General features: G+C 41.1%; 1 protein-coding gene across 4 annotated transcripts in view; it reads left to right on the top strand.

Annotated features, from left to right (window-relative positions):
• Positions 1 to 26,351, top strand: part of NTRK3 (neurotrophic receptor tyrosine kinase 3) — a 979,065-nt gene that overhangs the window by 485,598 nt on the left and 467,116 nt on the right. The gene's annotated exons all lie outside the window — the stretch shown is intronic.

The raw sequence follows: 26,351 nt of genomic DNA, 5'->3' as shown, positions 1-26,351 counted from the left end.
AAAGCCCAAGTCCAGGAATTTGAAAAAAAACCAAAACAAAAAACAAACACTGCATGTTAAAATGGTATTGAAGTCAGTTTTTTTCCTAAATCAGATAAAAATGACATAACTTTCTTTTTGATTTGTCCCCTTACCGAACTACTATAGTCCCCCTCTTGCTATTCCCCCTGTGCCTATGGAATCCTGTGTAAGCCTCTGCAATGAGGCCAGAACTATTTAAAAAGGAGGCTCCAGAGATAAAAATCAAATAAATAAATAATGTTATTTTTATCTAATTTACCCAAAAAAGTACTTTAAGACTAAATTAAAGTGGTTGTAAACCTCAGACATGAACTATGAACAAATATCCCTGTACAGTGTGTACTTGTCTCAATTAAAAGCACTAAATGTAATTTCTCACTGCTGCTTTGTTCCTCTGCTATCTGCTGTCAGAGTCATTTCTGACAAGTTTTCCTGCCACCAAGAGAAAAAAGGCAACAAGGGAGGGACCTCCAACTGATTGACAGCCTCAGGTCTGTTCCTGTGAGCTGTGTTCAGGGGAGTGTTTTTCTTCCCTCCAATCAGCTCTCAGAGTTATCTTCACTGAGCTCATCAGAGTTTAGCTTCAGCTCTTCTTCCCTTTTTTTTCTCAACTCTGCCTGTTAGATTGTAAGCTCCTAGGAGCAGAGCCCTCCTAACTTTCTTGTATTGAATTGTATTGTTGCTGTATTTTCTCCTTTTATATTGTAAAGTGCTGAGCAGGGGCGGACTGAAAACTCATGGGGCCCCCGGGCAATAGGGGATCATGGGGCCCCTGTGTCCTTGCCCAAACTCAAAAAAGCCTATGAAAAAGGTACCAGGGGCATCTCATGGGCCCCCTACTGACTCCAGGCCCTCGGGCAGTGCCCAAGTTTCCAAAGGGTCAGTCCGCCCCTGGTGCTGAGCAAACAGTTGGTGCTATATAAATCCTGCATAGTAATAATAATAATAATAGCTCTCAGACAAGCTTTAAACATTCAAAACTTTGAAGTTTGTAGAGAAGAGAAGGCTGCAGATAAACAGGAAAAAGTTAGGAGGAAGATCAATTTTATCTCAGTGTATCACCTGAGGCCAGTCACTTCATAAGGTACATGTAAGGGGTTTAAAAACAACTTTAACTCTAGAGTATGAGGAATACAATGCACATGCCTTATTACTCACTCTGGAAGGATGATGCATTTTTGGTGCTTTTTTTATGTGTTTTTGGTGTGTTCCCTTGGTGTGTTACAATGGAAGGTGCATTTTTTGTGTGCTTTTGAAAAGCACACCAAAGTAGCTGCATTTAGGACTTTTTAAAACACAGTACACCAATGTGAACAGCTAAATAGAATTTAAAGGAGAATACTTTTATTGTGCTTTTGTTGCATTGGAAAGGTGCATTTGCCCCTTAGAATGGGTAATGGGTTTGAAGGAGACGGCAAAACCCTCGTTCAGCTGCCTGTTTTTACTGCTTGCTTGGCTGCCAATGTGAAATAGCCCTTAGTGCCATCTGCAGCTGAAAGGACTGAAGCTTTTCTAGTTGGTGATCACTCCAGAGATGATAAATAAAGTTCTTTGCTGGATTTGGCATACATGCAAAATATTATTATTATGTAGCACTATCCTGGTTAGTATTAACTGATTCTTCCCCAACAAGTACAGAGGCTGTCGGTCTCCACAAGCATGAGTCCATTCACACCAGCTTCAATAAGTTAATCTAGGGGATGTCTTTTTGTATTTTATTGCTTGTAGAACTTCAACAGGAATGGGGAGCTTGGGCATGGGATACTCCAAAATGCTTTGAACTTAATAGTTAGAGGACAATCTTCCTTTAGAATTAAGTGTGGACAGTCTAAGGCTTCACAATGAAGACCATGGGGCAAATTTTTTTTACATCTGGCTACCTTGTGCTATGGCATGGCCAGGGGCGGACTGACCATTTGGAAACACGGGCACTGCCTGAGGGCCCGGGGTCAGTAGGGGGCCCCATGAGATGCCCCTGGTACCTTTTTCATAGGCTTTTTTGAGTTTGGGCAAGGACACAGGGGCCCTTTGATCCCCTATTGCCCGGGGGCCCCATGAGTTGTCAGTCCACCCCTGGGCATAGCATAACTGTATTCAGTGCAGCCTCCAGAACCCTAGTCAGTCTCAGGGATCCGTTCAAGGTCACTACTCACAGGTTCCCAGGACAGCTGCAACTTCCAGCTTCTTCCATGCATGGTCCAGTGAGTGAGAGGGAACCTCTCAGGACCAGATCCCTTGTCGTGTGGTTCTGCAATCAGCTCCAAGTAAAGTTCATCTAGGCCCTCAGTTCTGCCTTCAAAAGCAGCTATTCAGTCCATGGGCAGCCTGAGGGCAACAGCCCTCAACCCTCCTGAAGAGATGTAAATCAGCTCTCCAGTGTTTCAGACTATTTATCACCTTTCCAGCCCCCTAGCGAACACTGCTTTCCAGGGATTGGCTGGAACCTAACAAATATTAAGGCTGGTTATTTTCATCTCCCTCCATAAGCTCTGGAAGCTTCTTTCAGATGCGTGGGGAAACAATTAAACTTTCAGCCTGTGAAGCACTGAACAGTCCAGAAGAAACGATTACTGCTCCCTTGAATACAGAAGGAGCCAATAACTAAACGTATCTAACATCCTAATGGGTGCTACAAATTTTCAGTAATTGTTAAAAAAGAAGAAATCAATTTTCTTTTAAATTTCCCTAACATACAATGGGTCCTTTAAAGTAAAAACAGCTTCACTTTCTTTACTAAGCCAAGCAAACATTAGTGAACGCTCCTAAAGTGAATCATCCTGCAAGAAAACCCGAAATTGGAAAGTACATACGCTTGTTAATAAACAAGAAAGTCAACTAATTTTCTTTATACTTTCATTATTTAACGCACTGATATTAACATCGTCCCTGTTTATTTGATTTTGCTTGTTTTTAATTTAATTTTACGTTCCATGTTTTATACTGCTATCTGTCTTGTTCTCATCTTTATGTTTACTGCCGCACCTGTATATAAAACTTCTTGTATAAATTCTGGAGCTGAGCACTAGGAGGGTAACAAAGCTATGCAAATTCATCATACATGCATAAAATTCCTCACACAGCATAAAGGAGGAAACTATAAAAGATTTTCTTTTTTGGAAAGAAGGATGCTGAAGTTGTCTTCGGGGATGTCAATTAATCTGCAGAAATTTTATTAGCTGACAGAAATATAGCCATTAAACATATGGTGCAAAACGGGTAAGGTCTATTTTATGCAGTGGAGAGCAAGCTTAAACAACTTAAGACCTCCATCTTCTGTAGTGCTACAAGTCCCAGCATGCCACCCAACGTAGTTGGGATTTTAGCCAGGGTAGGGTAAAAATGGCAGTAGGCCAAGGCCGGAAGTCCAAAGGAAGCCAAGTTCACATGCTTTTTTTTCTTTTTGGATTTAGATTGAAAGAATAAAGTAACTTTATTTATGTTCTCTTTCTTCATGAAGGATGTGCATTGAGAAAAGGATGTAGGCTGCCATTAAAGTATAATTATAGGCTAAAGCTAACTAGTCTTAAAAATGTTCACTCCCCCCTCCCCAACACCTATGCTGACTAACCTATATAAGAAAGATGTATATACTTACCTATTTTCAGCCCACTCTAGTTTGGTCACATGATCACCTGTGTCAGTCAGCAGCAGCTGCAGGGGAGAGGAGAGTGCTCAGCAATGGCTGGGAATTCCTGGGAATGGTGATGTCAGCCATAGGCTCCCATGGCCCATCCGCTGTCAACACTCATTCCTTTCCCATACAGGTGCCCCTGGCTGGCACAGGGGAGTCAGATCAAGTGACTGGACCAGAGTAGCCTGAAAGTAGGTAAGTAAATAAATCTCTCTTATCCAGGTTAGTCATCATAGATGTTGGGGGAGGGGGGTATTTTTACAACTAGTTAGGTGTAACCTGGAATGCTACTTTAATGATTTCTTATAGGGTGTGCACTGAGGAGCGCTCTGACAATGGCTGGGAATTCTGGGAACGGTGATGTCCCCCATAGGCTCCCAAGGCCTAAACAGTGTGAGCCAGGGACAGCTGCAGGGGAGAGGAGAGAGAGCACTCTGACGGTGGCTGGGAACTCTGGGAGCGGTGCCCCATAGGTTCTCACAGCTCATACAATGTAAGCCTGGGGTAGCTGTAGGGGAGAGGTGAGAGCACTCTGACAATGGCTGTGAACTCTGGGAGTGGTGATGTCACCCATAGGCTCCCATGGCCCATTCAGTGTGAGCCAGCGGCAGCTGCAGAGGAGAGGTAGAGCAATCTGACAATGCCTGGGAAGCGATGATGTCACCTATAGGCTTCCATGGACTATACCATGTTGGTGCTCCCTACTCTCCCCTGCAGCCACTGCTGGCTGACACCATATGGGCCATGGGTGACATCACTGCTTCCAGAGTTCCTAGCCACCACTGGCTGACACAGGAAATCACATGACTGAACCATAGCAAACTGAAAATAGGTAAGTATATACATCTTTTTTTACACAGATTAGTTAGCATAGATGTTAGGTGGGGTGAGGGACCATTTTTAAGACTAGTTAGGTTAGCCTGGAATTCTACTTTAGTGAAACTTTTCTGAAAATGATAGTTATCTGCATGTCTCTGGCTGTAATGGCGGCCATACACACTTCAATAAAAGATCCATTTATTTTCCTATCCATCTCTTCTGATAAGAATAATCGATCGATATGTTCCACACTGGGAAATGGATTTCAATTGATGGTTAAGATATGATTGTAATTTATGGTAGAAAACTATTGATTGCAACTCTGATCCGATCGATTGAATTTCGATCATATTCTTGGAAAAAGTATCTCAGTGATGCTGAACCTTGCAACATTGATCATGTACCCTGCCCTTGTCAAGTCACACAGTTTGATTGAATGTGATCTAAATCAATCAAAAGATACATTATGGCTATTCAATTGTTTGAGGATTCATTCATTTTGATTGTATAGCATATCGATTGGATAAGAAAATTGAAGCGTGTGTGGCCAGCATTAAGTTTTTAGAGTCTCTGATCAGGGACTAGCATGCAGAAAGTGAAGTATAAAATATATCCCCTTTGCATCCGCATGATACCCATTCAACCATTTCTGAAGGAGAGATCAGCAATGGCAGTTTTACTAAGTAAATAATCTTAGCAGGATGTTGGATCATTAATTTTCAGTGCCACTCTTTGGGTATTTTTCTTAGCACTAGACATGTGAGTTTCGTTACAATTTGTTTTTCAGACAAAAACTTACTTTTCAGAGATTCGGAAGTATACGAATCTCCAAATGGACATAATAATGAATGTAAATGAATCTGTAAAAAAATTATAACAAAATTAACAAATTAATTTTCTTTGTTTCTTTTGGATGATGTCACATGATGCGATAGGTCGGGCTCATGGGGAAATGAAATAAATGTTCAAATTTAACCAAAAATATTCCTGCGCCAATCAAAAACAATAAATCACCCTTCTAAATTGCTGCTGTGCAAAAAATGTGTGAAAACACAAACAGTAAATTATATAAATAAACAGCGCAACATAGACCTCAATCCAAACCCCAATAAATCACACAATATGAGTGTCCATTATTAAATCATGCGTGTATATATCAAAAAATCTTCAGAAAAAACAGACAATAAAAGTCCCTTGTGAAGATAGCTGAAGATTCCAAAAGATGTGTATAGCCTTCCACCTTTCACCAGTGTACACCAACATCAAATACACTCACCAGATTTTGGTGAGTGAGAAGCCTTTAAGGATTTTAAGGGAATCCTAAACCCCCTTTTCATCAGCTCACTGATAGCCTCCCCTCCAAGTTTAGATCTTCTTTCAGGTCCTCACCGTATCCTCCTAGTTGGCTCCACCATACCACCAAAGAGAAAGCTTATATAGTGTAATATTGCCACAATAATATTATACCAAAAAACAAATCCTGGCCACTCACATTTCAATAGCTTATAACAGGTACGTTTATTAAGCCCATGATAGCCTTAAGGTCTATGTTGCGCTGTTTATTTATATAAATTAAATGTTCAAATTTGCTTAATAATTCAAATTCAGATAACAAATATATCCAAATTTTGTTCCATTCATTAATTCGGATGCACATGACGCCAGTCAATATTGTCCAATCAACTCTCTTGATGGGTAGGACTAGCGTTCAAATCTATTGAATCCCTCCATTTCGAATCTGTCTGATTTGATAATATATAGAATATATCGCAATCACCCAGAAAAACTGCAACATTTTTCGAATCCACCCGGAGCAACGAATATACGAAATGAATGCCAAACATATGAAACTAATCCTGAAAATGAATCAGTTCAACATAATGAATATGAAAAAATTAAATTCTTCAATGAACAAATGCATTCGAAATTAAACAAATATTTCTAGCTTGCACAATCTACTTAGTTTGGTTCAGTATCAGTTTTTGAGCAGATATATTAAATAACGAGGATTAAAGTGGAACCACATTGCATCTGAGCACCACAAGCCAAAAATGTTATTTAATTCATTGTTAATATTCAAAGCAAGCTTCCCCATCCATCTATGTTTCCATGGTTTAATTTGATGAGAATTAATTTTGAAAACAGTCCTTAGTATTTATGGCAGTAGCCATATTGAGTAAGGGCAGATCATTCATGTAGCATTTACTTCCCGGAACCCATGTGCCCTTAGCTACTGAAGGCTTCTGGGATGTATGACATCATTTGCCTAGGCATGGAAACCAGGAAGTAATTGAAGAAATAAAAATTTTTTTTTAAACAAATACATATGATATATTTTTCTATCTATTTACTAGTGCTAGCAGCATGAGGATTAAAAATAGTCAATTGTTGATTGAGAGAGTGACATTCTACTCTAAGCAATTCCACTTCAAGTGAAAAGGCTGCTGTGCCTACTCCAAAACGAGCTGTAGCAAATCCATAGGTGTGATTCTAGCACAACGCCCTACCATAATTGTTATTAGAACCTAGCTATTGCTACCATATTGTTATTTTGGAACCTAGCTATGCTAAATATCATGCTTTGTTTGTATCTACCCAATATAGTTTTTGCATCTGGAGTTTGACTTTATTTATTTACTTTAGGTACATATATAGTGCCACCAATTTACATATATATTGTACATTCACATCAGTCCCTAACCCTCAAGGGGCATACAATCTAAGGTCCCTAACTCACATTCATGCATACACATACTAGGGCCAATTTAGCCAGGATCCAATTCACCTACCAGCATGTCTTTGGAATGTGGGAGGAAACCAATGCAGGCACAGGGAGAACATGCAAACTCCAGGCAGGTGGTGCCATGGTTGGGATTTGAACCAGCAAACCTTGTACTGCAAGGTGGAAGTACTAACCATTTAGCCATGGTGCCACAGTTAATCCTTGCTTTCCGCAAACACTTTTTTAGTGTAGAGAGCAGGAGAGTGGAGGGCAAGCTTGTAGGAAGGTGCAGTCTGTTTGCTCCACTGTAGGTGGCGCTGGACCTGAGTGGTACCACAGCCTGGGGAGGAAGTCCAAGGGAAACATGGTTTCTCCATGGTCTCCTGAATCAAATACAGCAGCCTTTTTTCAGTTGGCTATGCTGCAGCTATATAACCCATGGAGGCCATCCTGGATCAGCAAAGTCTATTTTTAAGCCCCTGCCCCCTGGTTTAGTGCATTTTGCGAGTGGCTAGTATAGGGACAGAGACCCACCCGACAGGGACAGTAACAAGTGGTATGGAAGGCTCCTGACAAGGAGGAAAAGACTTGGGACACCCTAACCAGCAGGAAAAATCTCCCCTCTTGGGACCAGACTGGACAGGCTGCACCCCCCCCCCAAACAGACGCACCTCTTCTCAGCCGCATCTGCGACTTCATTAAACTGTGAGTTATTCCCTAAGCGGCGCTCTCCCCCTAGGGTGTTTGTAATGTCGGTATTCTGCCTAATACATGTTCCAAGTTTTACTGCAACTGGACTCTGTGTCTTTACTGCCCGGACCACTCTGCACCTCCCCACAAGCTTGACTTTCACAGCACAAGTTGACGTTTGCATATGAAATAATCTTCCTATATTTCTGGATGTACTCATCATTTTGACATGTGCAATTCACTGAAGGTAACCTCTATTTATATACTGTATTTCATTGAACACTTAGAAGTCCAGAGGCTGATGCAGTACAAGGTCTTTGTGAGCAAAAACCTCAGAACATAGATGAAAGAGTTAAGTCTATGCGCTCTTTTCAACTCTTTCACCTTTTTTCATTTATTAAGTTTTTGCAAGGTTACATCTGCTCTTAGAACATGTTCCACTGTTGTTAATTTTCGCATTTCACTTTGGAACGACTAGAAAGATTGATGTTTATGCACACAAGGGAGACCTGATGGAAATGGGGATTTGGTTTCTTAAATCAAGTGTCACGATATTGAAGATCTGTTTCTAAACAGAAAGCCTAGATTACATTTTCCTTACAGACAAATGTATTGTTTGAAGATGTATACTGTCAACCTACTTCATTTGTACATGTGATTGACGGGCAGAGGTTTGGCGCAATATTCTTTTTTTGCTACAGCTAGCCGGGCAAAGCACCTAACATCTTGACCACAATAATAAACAGAGTGACAGAATTGACCCTATAGAAGCATAGTATCACGTGTTATGTTCTCCAACGTGATTTAGACCAGTAGTGCATGATAAATAGATTTACAATAAATGGAAGACCGGTTGTAAGAAAGAATCAGAATTATTTGTTTGCACTGTCATAACTGTAGCAGTGTGAGTTGCAACTGGTCTGTCTGGGTAAATTCACTTAAGAATTACTGCATTAAAATTAAAAATTCTATATTGAATATAGCCAAATATCTTGGAGTTTTGTGATTTGGGGTTCATTTACTAAAGCCAAATAGGCTGTTGCACAAGGGGAATTGCACTTTGCAAAGGAATTTCATCAAAGCTTAGTGAAGGCGATGAATCTCTGCTGACTTTCATCATCTGATCCTGGGCAAGCAAATTTGAAGGTTTTTTACCTTCATGCATAGAATTAAACTTTCAGCTTTTACAACAACTTTAGGGCTACATTCACATGGACATTTAACCACACTGCAAATCCCGACTGCAAGAATGTACAAAGTGCATCCAGCCACAATAACCACAGGTAATCTCTGTCTGTGCAAACAGTCATGGCCACTGCTATCCAACTGTCAATCCCAGCTACAGGAAACAGTAGAAACGCCTGTGCATATACAGCCTAACATGATCTATAAATGTGGGGGGGATCCTGTGACTCTTAGACTCTCCCCATCCCCAAAATAAAGTTTATTAGTAGATTAGGGCAGGAGGGGGCTTGTCCCTGTCAGATCAATTTTAGTGCAGCTGAGCCTGGAGACCCAAGGCTGTTATCCTGAACAGTGCTAGAAGTTCAACAGCAGAAAGAGGACAGGGCAGACCTGCATTAAAGATTTCTACAGAATCCAGCGGCCTGCACATCCGGGGACACACTTACTACAGGTAAGTAAGGTAACTGAATCTGTAGAAACAAATGTTTTTTATCTAAACTTCAGCTTTAACTCTTTTGATTATTTTACTCTTGCTCATGCTGACTCCTGGAGACCTACCTGTGCTGCATTTTGTTGATTATTTTCCGCAGCATTTAAGAAGCGATAGTCACCATGACACCCAAACAAAGCTGATGCCCAACAAAAACTGAAGAAATTGTCCTTCTAGAAGGTGTTATGATAATCCATTGTTAAAGCAGTGACAGCAGAATCTTCTAGATGACACCTCCTCTTCTCAAAATCTGTCATCCCCTATTATGAGAAGCAAATACATTCTTACTGTGTACACTTTTCCAGGAAGCTCTATAGAAGCCTTTTTGTGACACCCTAGAATTACTTGTCAGTCTTTGATATATTTTATATGGAAGACTCCCAGACCTCTCTGTTCTGCTTAGTGGTTGGTTAAAATCATGTTATTACACTTGAATGGAAGCAGAATACAAAGCTCTGGGGCTTTCCTCTAGGAACCAACAAAAATTCATTGTCTGATGACATTTACGTCAGAAGGAATACTTCATATTCTTCATTTTCAATGCACTAAATGAGCAAAAAAAAATGCGATCTCTATCAGAGCCCAGGGCTAGCATGTACTCTTATATGGCTGCAGCTGCTAATGTGTGGCTAGAATCTAAGTGCTAAAAGGGAAAGTATTCATCACTTTTCCCTTTTTAGCACATTTAATTATGTAGATGACCTCTTGATCTAAAATCAAGGTTAGTAAATAGAAGTGAACAGATCTGGCAGATAAAGCAAAACCCAAGAAATTATGTTATCTAAAGTTCCCAGAATCATTTTCACAAGCTTAAGCTATTAAAACTTTACAGAAATATAATGTTAGTTGAATAAGAATCTCCACCCGGACCATCAAATGTACGAAATGAATGCAGAAGTTACAAAACATATTCCTAAAACAAATCAGTTCAACATAACTAATAGGACAAAAAGAAATTCTTCAATGAATGAATGCAGTAAAGGCAGGCATAGTCAGCACAGTTGACGAGTGTCTATGATAGGTCCAACGCATATTGATCCCCACAGCACCAGAAGATTACTACTAAGGGGTATTGGGAGGGACAGAGGACAGAAGATTTCAACTAAGACAGCTGCCACCGGCACAAGGCACACTTCTTATTGAAAGGAAGTATCATTCCTTGTGTTGAAAAAAGAAAAATGACCAAACATAGGCTTTAACTTTAAAGTGGCTGTAAAGCCTTAAAGTGATATTAAAGGCAGATTTTTTTTCCAGATGACAAACATGTTATACTTACCTGCTTGGTGCAATGGTTTTGCAAAGAGCAGCTTCAATCCTCTTCTCGGGATCCCTGCTGGTGCTGCTGACCCCTTCTTCCTGCTGAGTGTCCCCATAGCAAGCAGCTTGCTCTGAGGGCACCCAGGCAGACTCGCTCCTGTGAACACACAGAACATGGTTTGGCCCCGCCCCCTCTCTCTCCTTGTTGGCTCACTGGCTGTGATTGACGGTAGCAGAGCCAATGGCTCCTGCTGCTGTCTCAGCCAATGAGGGGGAAGAGTCCCTGGAAAGCTTCTGCTCTCATGCACATTGCTGGATCAAGATGGGGCCCAGGAAAGTATTGGGGGGAGCTGTGATGGCTGCTGCACACAGAAAATGTATTACTCTCATGCATTCTATGCATAAAGATAAAAAACCTTCTGTGCCTGGGATCCCCCCCCCCCCAGCCCCCCTTATACTTACCAGAGCCCCATCGTGATCCAGCACGGTGAATGAGAGCAGCAGCTCTCCTGGCTCTGTCCCTCCTCACTGGGCAGATCAATAGCAGCAGGAACCGTTGGCTTCTGCTGCTGTCAATCAAACTCTGTGAAAAGGAAGTGGGAGCAGGGCTGTGACTTGCTGTCTGTGTCTATGGACACAGGTAGCAGGACTCAGGATCGAGCCCGCATGAGTGCCCCCATAGGAAGTGGCTTTCTATTGGGGCACTGGCTGAAGAGGAGGAGCCAGGAGTGTCACTGAGGAACCCTAAAAGAGGAGGAAAACCACAGAACAGGTAAGTATAGCATGTTTGTTATATTCATTTTAAAAAATGAAGCTTTAGAACCACTTTAACTCTTAACTTTCAGTTGGCAATCGCTCAGTAACTTTTGCAAGTGTGCAAAAAAGTAAGGTCTGTGAAGCTTTTCAGTACAGAACTGTTATACTGCTCTCCTACATAACAAGATCTCACAAGGTGCATTATCACTAACCACAAGAGAAAGCTAGTTCTCAGAAATGTTTCACATGTGCTATTTATACAAAGAGTTATCAAGTACATCTGATTCATTGACGTAGATTGGGCTCTTGATCAAGTCTCACTCTTAAGGTGTTTTGGTGAGTTAGTGCTATCAAAATAAATTATTATATGAATGTTTTACTGTATCGGCTAACTTCTACTTTATATTGTAGTGAAATAGTGTCCATATGTATTGATGTAGCCCTTACATACAGTGGTTGGATATTATAAGAGCTAGTAGCCTCGGGCCCATATTTATGAGGGATGTATGTGGTCTAGATATGGCGTTCATAAAGTAGATACATGAAGGATAATTTACTAAAGGCTAATAGGCTGTTCACATTGCAAGGGGATTTTTTCCAAAAGCTTACTGAATGAGCTAAAGCTCTGATGACATCTATCACCCAGTCACGAGCATGCAACAATGTTTTTTTTTTTTTTGTTTAAGTTACCTTGCACGTAATTGGGTATACTTTACAATGTGAAACTTCACCTCATTCAATAAGCTCTGGGTAAAAATCCTTTGCACAGTGTTACTTCCCTTGCCTATAACTCAACCCTGTAATTTAACATTGAGCACCTCAGAATATATTTCGATGCATTTGTGGACATTATCTCATCATTTTTAATTTAATGTGATATTAAATCCTATATATATATATTTTTTTTTTTGTAGCCTCCCTGGCGGTATTCCCGAGTGTAGCTCGGAGTAAAGTTTCAGTAATAAAAACGGTAACCCCGAGCTACACTTGGGCTTACCATGCAGCGTTGCTCCGGCATCTGTTCTTCACTTACCTTGTCCTGCGCTCCCACAATGTCCCTCCTGCAGTGTCCCCAGCAATGTAATCCGGCGGATGCCGGCATCTGTCTTCTGGGTTCCATCCCCTGCGAGCGTCGGGATGTACGGGGACGGAACGGCGGGAAGTTTGAAAATGACAAAAAGTGACATTCACTCAATACACTAAAATCACATAGTAAAACATTCCTGTATCATAGCATTTCACATACATTTTGTCCCGAGTGCTTTGTCCTGTGCCCTGCCTGCATTTTTACTGTTCTTTCTGCCTGGAAACTGAGAAATGTCCATGGCGTTCAAAAAGTGTCCCTTTAGGTCAAAACCGGTTTTAGACTGGCTAGAGAACAGAGATAGTAAATCAGAACCACTTGCAGAATTGAGTGATAATGATTCGTGGGGAAATTCGTCATCAGACACTGAAAACGATTTTGCGACTTTGCTCAGTGATGTGCGAACTTGGCGCTCTATTTCAAATTTCAGTGTTTTTGGTTTGATTATATTATTGAATTCAATTTATTATATTATTATTATACTATTTTTAATGATTATTTATTAAATTATAATTTATGATTTTGTGTTTCAAATTTTATCATACCCGGGATGTTTACTAGACTCTTGTTCGGACAGATTTCAGTGAGTTATTCCTAAACATTACAGGCCTACAATAAAAAAAATACATATTTCCATGCAAAAAAATGTACCGCTTTGAGCACAGAAATATGGACATAATCAGACCGCTAGGGAGGTTAATTTGAAAATAGAAGTTTGCACATATTTTGTTTAGTCTTCTTCCTTAAAAATGTCTCTTTTCTTGTGGTTAGGCTAGGCCCCAAACTGCCCCCGATTTCCTTTTTGTGGGTGTCACCTCTAGCTACCTTGTTTGTGCTAAAGACTGAGCTGGACTGACTGGATCAGTCACTGGTCATAGGTGGGTGGTTGCGTGGGTGGGTAGGGAGAAGTCCTTCCAGTCAGTTGTATCCAATGGTGGAAATTAGTGGTAAACCCTCTTAGGGTTCGGGCTGCTGCCTTTCTGGTACGGCCTTGAGGTCATTTCCACATGTATTCTTGGAATAGTAGAAAAGAAGGAGCATACTTCTCATTACTCTCAATAAATGCGTCCTAATCTACCATCAAAAGTGCATTCTTTCAGACATTGGGCGCTCCTTCTTTTCTACTATTCCTTTAGCTACCTGGATGCAAGAGAGACACCTGTGCATGGTCCTGACCAGTGGCTGTATTGGTCCATTGAGATATACAGCATCCAGCAAGCCATGCCACTGCTCCCTCCTCTTGGCATTTTGTGCCTGTCAATCCCCTACCCCCAGGGTCTCTCCCCTGCCACCCAGAAGTTCAGGGAATAGCATGCATAATTCCAGCCAGCCATGGTGACAACGGACTATAGGAAAGTGTTTGGGGATGTGGGGCAAGGAAAGGCACTGGAGTCACAATGAGAACACATTAAGGTGACAAAAGAATTTTAGCAGATAGTACTACTTTATGTTGAAAAAAGTAACAATATCTATTGCAAGGGGGGGGTTAAATGTCAGATTCTCCCAGGATTCACCAATTATTCACCATACATTCACCTGATTTATATAGTGCATTCTATATTAGTATTCTCCAACACATTCAGGAAATGTTTTTAATATTTTAGCTTTTCTTGTTATTTTTATTTTTAATGCTAATTTCAGCAATATTAATCATATTTATAGAGTAGTAATGCTAAAAGATTTGCCCATAAACATTTACCGTCCTGAAGAAGTGAAACCAATGATTGCACTCACAACCTTCCTTTTTTTTTTTCGTCATAGAGTACATTGGCAACAATTTTGTTGGAAATTTGCCCAGTACCTTTATAAGCATTCATCCACCTCTGCGGCATTCCCCAGAATTAAAAATACTAATATTCTAGAACTTGCATAGGTTGGACCACCTGAATCCTAGTAAGCTGCCACTATAATGTACTCACAGCACATGTTGCCTATTGGTGATGCACATGTTTTTGTTAGTGATGCGGGGCCACATACATACTTTTCTACAGAAGTCTAGAAAGAACTGAATCACCAATTGACTATTGGAGAGGAAAGTCAGGACTGGGGCATTGATAATTCTAAAGAAATTAGAAACTGGCTCAGCAAAAGCTGATTTGGTGATGGGTAGGGTAGATTTGACTTGATGGCATTTTGGAGCAGCTCATGGGGTTTAAAGCCCAACTCCAGGCTCTGGAATTTCCCCCCAGTGCTCCCTCTTTCCCCATGTGTGTTTTATTTTTATTATTTTTGTACTCATTTATTTCAGAAGCATTTGGGCTGATGAAATGATGCTGCAGGGTCCTCTTCCTCTTCCCTCTTCTTTTTCTGGCCTGTCCCCATTGATGGCATTAGTGCTGCTCTCTGCATTATTACACAGTGGCAGTATAGTGTTATGGTGACCCCCTTTAATAATAACCTGCATTCATTGCATGTCCCTAGTCTTCCTGATGTCACAGCCTGAGCTATTTTTTCTGTTGGGAAGTATATCCAAAAAAATCTTTAAAGTGTTCAAAGTGCCCAAACAAATGCTCTTGGTAGGAAATGAGTCATGTCCTCTCTTTTAGTTGGTGAGCAAAAACAAAACACCAACACTGAACTAAAAAAGTGTATGTGACCACACACAAATACGTGCACTTAGGGTGTATCTTATGGTTCTATCCTGAAGAGGAAGGACCCTTTCCTGACCCCAAAAGTGCAAGACTCCTGATGTGAGCAAATCGCACTCAAGTCCACCCAGCTACAAGGCCTGGCAGACCCCCACCTAATGATCAGCAAAAGTTGACCTATACCCTGCAATCCATGAGTGGAAAAAAACACACAAATAAGTGCAAGTGATACACACGTGGAAAATAATAAATAAAAGAGTGCCAGTGCAATGGCTAGACCTTAGAGGCTGGCAACAAAAATTACCCCTGTCTCAGCCAAAAGGCCTAGCCCATGAGGCAAGGGCCAGAAAGAAATGGTGTTATGGCCAAAGTGCTGTTTCACCCAGTGGGGTCCCAAACCCATGGTTTTACTCAAGCATCCCTGGACAGCACAGGTGCTTGACACCATGCTATATGCCTTCCCAGCCCTCAGCCAAACAGGGTAGCACAGTTCAAATCAGGAGGCACAAGGAGCCCTCTGCTCCAGAGACATACTCCTGGCCTCCAGGGGGTGCTTAATTTGGTTTCTTTCTCATACGGAAGGTCCCTCAGTGGCCCCATGATACCAGCAGGGGTAATATATAGCCAGCCATCCCAGCCAAAAGGCCATAATGATGCGGGACCACTCCCACTTGACATTGATATCAGATACTACACTTGATCTTAACCAAAAGGTCTTGCCTGAATACAGTTCCAAACATGAAAGCACTATGTTGTCCAATCAAAATGTAGTCTTCTGGCAGCTGTTTAGGCATAAACTTAAAAGAGGGTTACCTTAAGAGAGGGTGAACTTAGGAGAGGGTGAAAATGTGGAGGTGGGAGAGAGGTAAGTGATTTTAGCTATCATGAATATGCATCTAACCAAATTTAACTGTGGCTTGGGGGAAAAACATCCTGTACCGTGTGATACATTTATATTTTTTATCTCCAAAATAAATCTTGATCATTTAAAGCATCACACCAGCGGTGTATTAACCACAGGGGAAAACAAGGTTTTTGCCTAGGGAGGCAATTTGTAGGGGGGTGGCACCGCCCCCGGAAGAAGGTACCTGGTGAGCAGTGGCATACTGAGCCATGCAGAGCCACCATTTGAGGGGTACCACCGGTACTCATGTAGGTGGCCCATACAGCAGGAGGATCAGTGTGGTTTGGGAGGACAGTTGCAGAACAATGCACTGTACATCTCTCCCTCCAGCAGCTGAAATCTGGTTTCTCCCCCTCTCCCTCCCGATGGCTTTCTGCTGCTGGAGGGAGAGACCGAGCTGGCCAGATCAAGGTGGTGCCCTAGTTTTTCTGAGTGGCCTCTAAGCTCCTTCCCCCGCCCGCACTCAGAGCTGGAAAGTAATGGAAAGGAAAGAGCCAGGAGGAGGTGAGCTGTGTTGTATTCTGTGGGCTCTCCCTCCTGTTGTCCATCCAGCACATGAGACAGGATCACTGATAGATCGCATGGGACTGTACACACACACATACAGTATGATTACCACCCCCTGGCCACATTTCCTGCTGCCCAGAGATGAGCAGCTCTTGGAGGAGGTAGGGGGTGGTAATCATACTGTGTGTGTGTGTGTGTGTGCTGCATGGACGACAGGAGAGCCCAGAGAACACAACACAGCTCACCTCCTCCTGGAGAGAGAGGAGAGAGAGAAGGAAAAAAAAAACTTATACATGTACTCATTGAACTCTCTTGCGCTCTCATTGGGGGGGGGGGGGCGCACAATGTTTGTATTGCCTAGGGCAGCACAAAACCTAAATACACCACTGCATCATGCTATGAGGTTGATTTATTAAACACACATAGACTATTCATGTTGCAATTGAACTTTCACAATTTGCAAGGGAATTTTCCTTTAACTTAGTAAATGAGGTGAAGCTTTGCTGATTTATTTCAAGTGTAAGCAAAAATGCTGGGGGGGTTTTTTGTTGTTCACTTTTCTTGCAGGTAATTGGGTATTCTTTGCAAACTAAAACATTCACTAAGTTAAGGAAAGTTTCCTTGTCAAATAAAAATTCTCTTGCAAAAAGTAAACAGCCTATTTGCCTTTAGTAAATCACCCTTTAACTCCAGGGCACATGTGGACCATATTCCTGTCTATTAGTATGACTTTTAACCATGCAAAAGTTCGCTGTGCATTGTTTCATAGTTTATTGCTAGTGTGTGTACAGTTTTCAGGTGAAAATGCCAGCTCCTGTTATTTTTAAATAGATGGGCACTATTAGGGAGCCATAACCACATTAAGAAAAAATAATAACGGTATGTCTTCCCATAAACATCACCCAAAATAGCTGTGTAGAATGCAGCATGAATAAATAATGAGGCCGATGTATAAATAATCCATAGTACAAAAAATGTGGCAGGTTTGTGGTGTTAAATGGATCCAGTAAATGGCAAAAGATAATTTGTGCTCAGACCTCCCATGTGTCTTTCAATTAAGACAAGTTACATCATTGGCACTAATGCAGGTTGTTAGTAAATTTAGCCCTCGAGCACACTGGTCTTTCATTATTAATGCCGTCTTCATTAATTATCAACAGAAATGCAAGACAGTATTTTATCCACTTTATTGGTTACAGTAGTTTGGAGTTAAAGCTCATATCATAGAAGCCCTTATCACTGATAAGACGTAGAAATAAGAGCCATTTTGTGAGTCTCTAGGGCATACGGTTTTTTTGTGACATAAATATTCTGCTGGTAAAGTAATTCTCCTCTCAGGCTGGATAAGAATAACTGGGCTGTGCAGATTTTCATTCATTACTTTATCTCTCTAACGTTCATCTTTCATAATCTGGAGCATCACAGAGGTATGAACTACATTCTATAAAAGTTGATATATTGTTATTAATGCAAACCTGTAACAAATCTGCCAATTCACACTGGGAATGTAATGAAAGAAATGCATATTTAGAGGCGCCGCTGAAAACTACTTGTCAAAACTATCAGTTAAGTTGCTGGTAGATATATGGAACTTCCAAATATTCCTGTAAAAGGTGAGCTTAGCCCCATCCAGATCTATAAAGCTGTCCATAGATGTGTAGCACCCACCTAGATAGGTTGCTAGAATGGTTAGGTAAATATAGTTATTTTGGGCTCCCCTGTGATCAGTGGAGCGGTTGTGATTGCTTTGGGCTGTTCTAGGCTTCACTGGCTGCAGATTTGACTGACCCACCCCCTCGTCTTCTAAAGGATTCTAGAATGTAGTGGGTTGGAAGACACAAATCTGCCTCCTGAATATTTATGTAGTCTCAGCCAATCCCTGGGGAAGAGTGCCCACTAGGTGTCTGGAGTGCATAAATAGTCTGGGGCTTGAGGCAGCCCTCTTCCTGTCCAGGAGGAGACGTTCCCAGTCTGAAGGGCTGCTGCCCTTTTGGGCAGTCCATCTGAAGTTTACATATGCTTATCAAGATCCCAGTTATATTAGATCTAGGGGGCCTGTTCTACTGAAGCTTCTGGAATTGATTATTGGATTTCACTAGAATCTAGTCTGGAAAGTTTACAAGAGAGACTGACATTGGAAGGAGGCATCCAAATATCCAGGAACGTTGTGAGTACAGACCTGGGTGTAGGATCCTAGTAACTGCTTGTTTCTTCTACCCCTTGTGCACCAGTGTTATAGCCTACTTAGATTGGGACATTTTTTATGGTGTCTCAATTGCCTTAAGTGTTGCTCATTGCCTTAGTTGCTACTAGAGAGGCTCAACTAAAAAGCTTTGGCAAAGTGGAAAGTGTCCTCATGATTCTGTATACTGGAGTATCCCACAGCTCCCTGAATCTCATCCAAGTTTATTCAGCAATACATCTAAAAAAGACAAACCCCTATACCAAGGGTCACCAAACTTTCCAAACAAAGGGCCAGTTTACTGTCCTTCAGACTTTAGGGGGGGCAGACTGTGACTGTTGCAAGTAGAAAATGCCCTGACATCAGTGGGAGTAAACAATGTCTGTGAGAGGAATTAAGCCCCCTTTGTGGTGTCTTTGGGTGGGAAGAAACATGCCCCATCATTGTTGTAATTGGGAGAAATTGTGCCCCATCATTGGTGTCATTGGGAGGAACTGTGCCCCATTATTAATGTCCTTGAGAAGCATTGTGCCTCTTCGTTGGTTTTAGTTGAGGGAATTATACCCCATTGTTGGTGTTGGATGATGAAATTTTGCCCCAAGCACCAGATAAAAGCAAGCAAAGGGCCAGGTCACAGTTTGGAGACTATTGCCCTATTCCGTTCAAACAATTACTGTAGATGCTGTGTCCTAACTAGTGACATTAACATGTTACCACACCCCAAGATATGTATAACTCCAAAATGGTAAAAATACTGGCTATATATATATATATATATGTTATGATGTCATCAGTACTGGTATTTATGTATGTTTATATTTCAGAACATAATGCTTTACTCCTGATGAAGACTTTCTATGAGTTGAAACACATTGTGGTCCTAACTTGCCATCTGACGATTCTTGTTAGATGGAACGTATATAATGCAGATAACCATTGATGTATACAGGGTTATTGACTCTTTATTCTGCTTCTCTGACAACACTGGAGAGGACGTGATGGATAGTGATGTGCTTGGGTTGGTTTTGAATGCCTACAAAACAGTGGGGATGCTCGTGATAATATTAGCCTAAAATGGCCACATGGCCATATTGGGTCAATGATGTCACAAACATCCCTGCCCTTTTGTATTGTCTGCAGACAATTGGGCTTGCACTGAAAGCTGCCTTCCAGGGCCAAACCTGGAATGAACCCAAGCTTATCCCTAGAGAGGGAAAATCTGCAAAAGACAACAATGAGCTGACAAGTGTTCTAGCCTTTCTTTACTCTTCCTCTACTAAAAAAAAATAATAATACAAGAATTCTGTCTTTGTCGTTGGACATTTGGAGATTTCCCCTCTATTCAAGTCTTGTGAAATCATTGTTGGCAGAACAGGAAGTAAGGGAAAATCCTTCTAGCAGAGCCCTAAATAGTAGTTAAATCACACATGGATTCTAACCCTTCCCGACTCTAAATCTAAATGAAGAAATAAATCAGCTTCTAATTTCAGCTTGTTCAATTAAGCTTTGAAAAAAAACTTGGAAGCTGATTGGTTTCTGTGCAGAACTGCACCAGATTTTGCAATCTCTAGTTTTAGTAAATCAACCCCTATGTGTTGTTTAGGAGAAATAAGTCAAAGTCAACCTTTTGCTTTGCCCTGCATTGGCAAAGCACTGGTTTACTTTAAGGTATGTGATGTAAGAGGATAATCTATTTATGCACTTTTTTATTTTATTCTCAATTTGAACTGTTGTGACCAGTTTACTGTATACATGCACAAGCTACCTATTTTACCATGTCCTTTATTTGTTTATAACATCAGCTAGGCGGCATATTACAGCTGATACTAGTTCCAATATAACAGTTAGAGGTGTTATTATTATTATTAATATTTGTATTATCACTTGATATAAAAAATATATACATTCTAAACTAGGTATTAATAAGCAGATATACAACTTTATTAAAATTACTCTGTCTCAGAGTTAAGTAGAGTAAATATTAAATTTTCAGCTATAAATCTATTTCTTCTTTTTATTATTATTATTCATATTATTTTTAGTGTTAACATATCACTTTTCTTTAGAAAAGACATTAAAAAGCTTAGGAGGGGTATACTTTTATTAACATAATAATTATTATTATTATTATAGAGTATTTATATAGCGCCAAAGGGTTTGCTCAGCGCTGTACATTAGAATGGGGGAAAAGACATGAGATAATACAGTAGCAAAACAATACGCAATACACGAGGGTTAGAGGGCCCTGCCCTTTCGAGCTTACAGTCTAGGAGGGAGGGGATGGTGGTACAGGAGGAGATGGCTGTGGGGGATGGAATGGAGTGAGGAGTGGAGGGGATCTTAGGGACTGTTAGGTGAGGTTGGGGTAGGCTCCCCTGAAGAGATGGGTTTTCAGGGTGCGCCTAAAGGTTAGCAGGGTAGGGGACAATCTGATGGATTGGGGAAGTGAGTTCCAGAGGATGGGGGAAGCTCTGGAGAAGTCCTGCAGTTGGACGTGGGAGGTGGAGACCAGGGAGCTAGAGAGTAGGAGGTCTTGCGAGGACCAAAGATTACGGGTAGGGTGGTATTTGGGTATCAGGTCAGTGAGGTAGCCTGGGGCAGCGCCATTAATGGCCTTGTATGTCAGTGTTAGTAGTTTGAATTTGATGCAATGGGCAATCGGGAGCCAATGGAGGGAATGACAGAGGGGGGTGGTAGAAGTGGATCGGCTGGTAAGGTGGATGAGTCTGGCTGCTGAGTTCAGGATAGACTGGAGCGGGAATTGCTTGTTTTGGGGTAGGCCAGTGAGAAGGGAGTTGCAGTAGTCCAGGCGTGAGATAATAAGGGAGTGAACGAGTTGTTTAGTAGTGTCTGGGGTTAGGAACGAGCGTATTTTGGAGATGTTGCGGAGGTGAAAGCTGCATGCGGTAGTCAGCGATTGGGCATGGGGTTGGAAGGACATGTTAGAGTCTAGTATGACACCTAGTACCTTGGCTTGCGTGGTGGGACTGATGGTAGCAATGTTGGTCGTGATGGAGAGGGTGGGGGGTGGTGCGGGCAGGGGGGAAAATTAGGAGCTCGGTTTTGGAAAGGTTCAGTTTGAGGAAGTGGAGCGACATCCAGTCCGATATGTCGTTCAGTTGGTGGGTGATACGGGCGGAGAATGAAGGGGTGAGGTAAGGGGTTGAGAGGTAAATTTGCGTGTTATCGGCGTAGAGGTGATAGTTGAAGCCATGGGAGTGTATCAGTTTGCCGAGGGAGGAGGTGTAGATGGAGAAGAGAAGGGGCCCGAGGACAGAGCCTTGAGGGACCCCAACAGAGAGGGGGAGGTGGCAGTGTTATAGGTAACGCTGAAGGAGCGTTGGGATAGCTAGGAGGAGAGCCAGGAGAGAGTAGAGTCTCTGATGCCAAGGGAGTGTAATTTGTTAAGGAGGAGGGGGTGGTCAACTGTGTCAAAGGCCATGGAGAGGTCGAGAAGTAAGAGGAAAGAGTAGTGTCCATTAGCTTTGGTGGATAGCATGTCGTTAGTGATTTTGAGTAGGGCAGTTTCGGTGGAATGTTGGGGGTGGAAGCCGGATTGTAGGGGATCGAGGAGGTTGTTGTCGGTGAGGTGGGCGCTTAGGCGATTGTAAACTAAGCACTCAAGGAGCTTGGAAGTGATTAATAATAAATAATGATTCTGTCTTAGAAATAGGGGTCAGTTTTTTTACGTTTTCAACTATAACTCTTCTTCTTCTTAATAATATTATTATTATTATTATTATTAGTGTTAACACATCACTTGACTTTCAGAATGTATACATTGAAAAGAAGAAATAAGGGGATGCAACTTTTAAAAATGATTATTATCTCTTAGAGTTTTGGATCAATATTACATTTTTAGCTAAAACCCTTTTCCTTATTCTTCTTTTGTCTGATTATTATTATTATCACTATTATTAGTGTTAACATATTACTTGACTTTAGAAATATATATATTATAAACAATCTATATCTAAAACAATATATATCCAAAGTACAACTTTTTTAAAACGATTATTCTGTCTTAAAGTTAGGGGTAAATGTTACGTTTTCAGCCATTAGGCTTATTTTATTTATTTTTGTATTACAAATATAAAGCAGTCTTTTGGAAAAGAGAAAAATCACATATTGTTATTAATGTTCATGTTGTTACTGAAACCTTTTGACTTTGGAGTGTATTTATTTACTTAATAAGTGCAAAGAGCAGTATGCTGCAACTCACAGACATTTTCCATAGATCTGATTTTATTAATCTTATCACACCAAGGCTGCTCAGAAAGGGGTAGATGAGTAAAGGAGCACAGCGGGCAGAGAGAGTGCTTTAGAATATCATTGTTCTGTTGACTTGAAAATAAAATTTAAAGTGTAACTCCATTTGTTCTTTTATTGATTTTTTTTCCCCCTTTTTACTTAAATTTACTGTTAATTAAAAGGACATTTTAGTTGAATCTGCAGCCAGCTATGGTTTTTTTAAAACTGGTAAAAAATCAAACATAGCTTTCTTGTTTGGGCATGTGACTGGCTGCTGTTCTCAGCAAAACTAGGACTGATCATGGGACAGTAGCAGGAAGAACCTCCCACTCAACACTCAGGATGTAGCAAGTTAATGAAATTATCATTTGATTGTCATCCTTGGTCCCATAGATATTCATAGGATGCCTACTGTAATTGAAAATAAAAATGCACTGAGACTGGAATTGTGCACCAACAGGTGTACAAAGGTGAGAGCCGAATGTTTTTAGATTAGAAGCCGTCCAGAAGTAATGATAAATAACAATGCCAAGCCAAAATTTAGTTTTTAGTTTTGATAAAGTGATAAGGGGCTAGAACTCCCTCTGTCAATGCTAAGGAGATTCACTGTGTCCTGGTGACCGCTGTGACCAGAACTGACAGTGATGAATTAAAATTTTTAAGTTGTCCCCAGAAAAGGAATAGAGAGGAAATCAATCAGTAAGTATGCAAATCCAGGGGCGGACTGACAACTCATGGGGCCCCCGGGCAATAGGGGATCATGGGGCCCCTGTGTCCTTGCCCAAACTCAAAAAAGCCTATGAAAAAGGTACCAGGGGCATCTCATGGGGCCCCCTACTGACCCCGGGCCCTCGGGCAATGCCCGAGGTTCCAAATGGTCAGTCCGCTCCTGTGCAAATCCCATACCTGAGGGTTCCCTGGGGAAGCTGAAAATTAATGTAGTAGTCAGCCCTACTACAGCGGTAGTGTTAATATTCCAGGTTCTGTGCGAGCGGCTTCCCCTCTGCACACTGACCACTAAGCGCTGCCTCCATTCATTTTTCTTTTCAATTAATATTTTTTTTCAATTAATACAAGACATTATGTGATGGAACAGGATAGAGAGGAAAAGAATTGACATTAGAATATCCACCTGGTCCAATCAGAGAACTCCTTATATTAAAAGAAAAAAAAGAAATAGGTGTTCTATGAATGGCAGTGTGCAGAGGGGAAGCTACACACACACAATCTGGAAGATTGGGGCTACCACTTATTCATTGAAAAAAATTCTGAGATGTTCTATGACTGGCAGCAGTTCTAAGTAAGTGACCTCCTGTGGTTGCGGTGTTGTAATGCCAACTACTCTAGTGATTTTCAGCTCCCCAGCAGTCCATCAGGAATAGAATAGGCACACTTACATTGTGCCAAGCTGGACCAATGTAATTATTCAATAAAGGTCATACCTGGAGTTCAGCTTGAATGACTACTCTATCTAAGTTTTTTTTTTTAAAAAAGAAAAACTATAACCAGATAAAAAAAAAAAAAAAGAACCAAACATTACAAAATGGTTTGTTTAGCATTTATGCTTTTGTTCAAATTTGATTAAACACAAGTGTCCTTTAAATGGTTGATTATGCTCATGCATTACCCTCCGCTCTTTGCTCATGCACAATTGTATCACAATAATTGCATTCCTGCATAAAAAATGAGAAGTTGACGTCCAGCCTGGAAATTCTAACCAAGCCACCTGTGCTGAAAGAGAAATATATTTAAAATTCTGGCCAGTGTACGACAACTGCTGAGATCCACAGAAACAACTTACAGGTCATTACATAAAAGTTACTTAAAACAACAAATGCCCTAAAGTCTTTAACTTAATATGGACTATAATAAGCCAAAGCCGTCCGCTGTGATTTTGCAGGTGGAACAAATTTATCTTTTTAGGAAAGTCATTAGAGGTGACATTTCAGCAGTCGCTTCCCAGCTTGTCCTCAACTTTGAACAGTGTTTGTGAGAGATTCTATTCCTCATAGGACAGGAATTAGAAAAACAACAGTGTTTTGTTTGGTGTGATGTCATTGACAGTCTTTGGTCACCACAGGCTTAAATGAAGAAAAAAGACCTAATAAAATATGGACTTAACAAGAGGATGCAAACAGATAACTCAGTGCAACCATTAAAACTCAGTATAGAGTGGACAGATGAAAGCTGCTTTCTGATTGGTTGCTCTGGGTTTCTAACTGTACACCTTAACTTTTTACAATGTTCTACAGGGCTAAGCAAACTCCTTTAGTCCCTTGCCCCCCACATAACAACACTACCTGGTGAATAGCAACTATGCTTAAAGTGTTACTAAACCCACAACAGTAAAATCAGTCTGTATATGCAGTAAAGCACGCTTTTAAAAATTCACCGTGGAATTTAAGGGGTTAATCCTCCAGATTGTGTAAAAAGGCTGTTTGATCCTATATTCTGTGGTCCTCCCCTTCTTTTACTGTCCCCAATCCATCTGCTGATAGTACAGAGCTCTAGGAGGTACTGTGCACATGCTCAGTTTAGTATGTAATGCTAGAGAGTTTTTGTTTCCTTTGGGAGGTTGCATGTGATCAGCACAGGGCCAATCAGCATTGTCCAGACAGAGGATTTGGGGTCATGTAGCCTCATAAAGTCAAAGCAGAATGAAAACTCCTCCTACAAGATTAACCAGTGCTCAGCTGGACACTAACAGAAGTCACAAGACTGCTATATATTGCTGATGAGAAAAGGCATTTAGTACTTTATACAGTGGGGGAAAAAAGTATTTAGTCAGCCACCAATTGTGCAAGTTCTCCCACTTAAAAAGATGAGAGAGGCCTGTAACTGGCATCATAGGTAGACCTCAACTATGAGAGACAAAATGAGAAAAAAAATCCAGACAATCACATTGGCTGATTTGGAAAGAATTTATTTGCAAATTATGGTGGAAAATAAGTATTTGGTCAATATCAAAAGTTCATCTCAATACTTTGTTATATATCCTTTGTTGGCAATGACAGAGGTCAAACGTTTCCTGTACGTCTTCACAAGGTTGGCGCACACTGTTGCTGGTATGTTGGCCCATTCCTCTATGCAGATCTCCTCTACAGCAGTGATGTTTTGGGGCTGTCGCTGGACAACACGGACTTTCAACTCCCTCCAAAGGTTTTCTATGGGGTTGAGATCTGGAGACTGGCTAAGCCACTCCAGGACCTTGAAATGCTTCTTACGAACAGTAGCCTTTTTGAGATGCAAAATTAATAATGGGAT

This window comes from Staurois parvus, unplaced genomic scaffold (genome assembly GCF_062004578.1).
Source record: "Staurois parvus isolate SC_StPar_1 unplaced genomic scaffold, SC_StPar_1.0 ptg000432l, whole genome shotgun sequence".
Taxonomy (NCBI): Eukaryota; Metazoa; Chordata; class Amphibia; order Anura; family Ranidae; genus Staurois; species Staurois parvus.
Note: the sequence above shows the minus strand (reverse complement) of the source record. Positions and strands in the feature narration are given on the sequence as shown.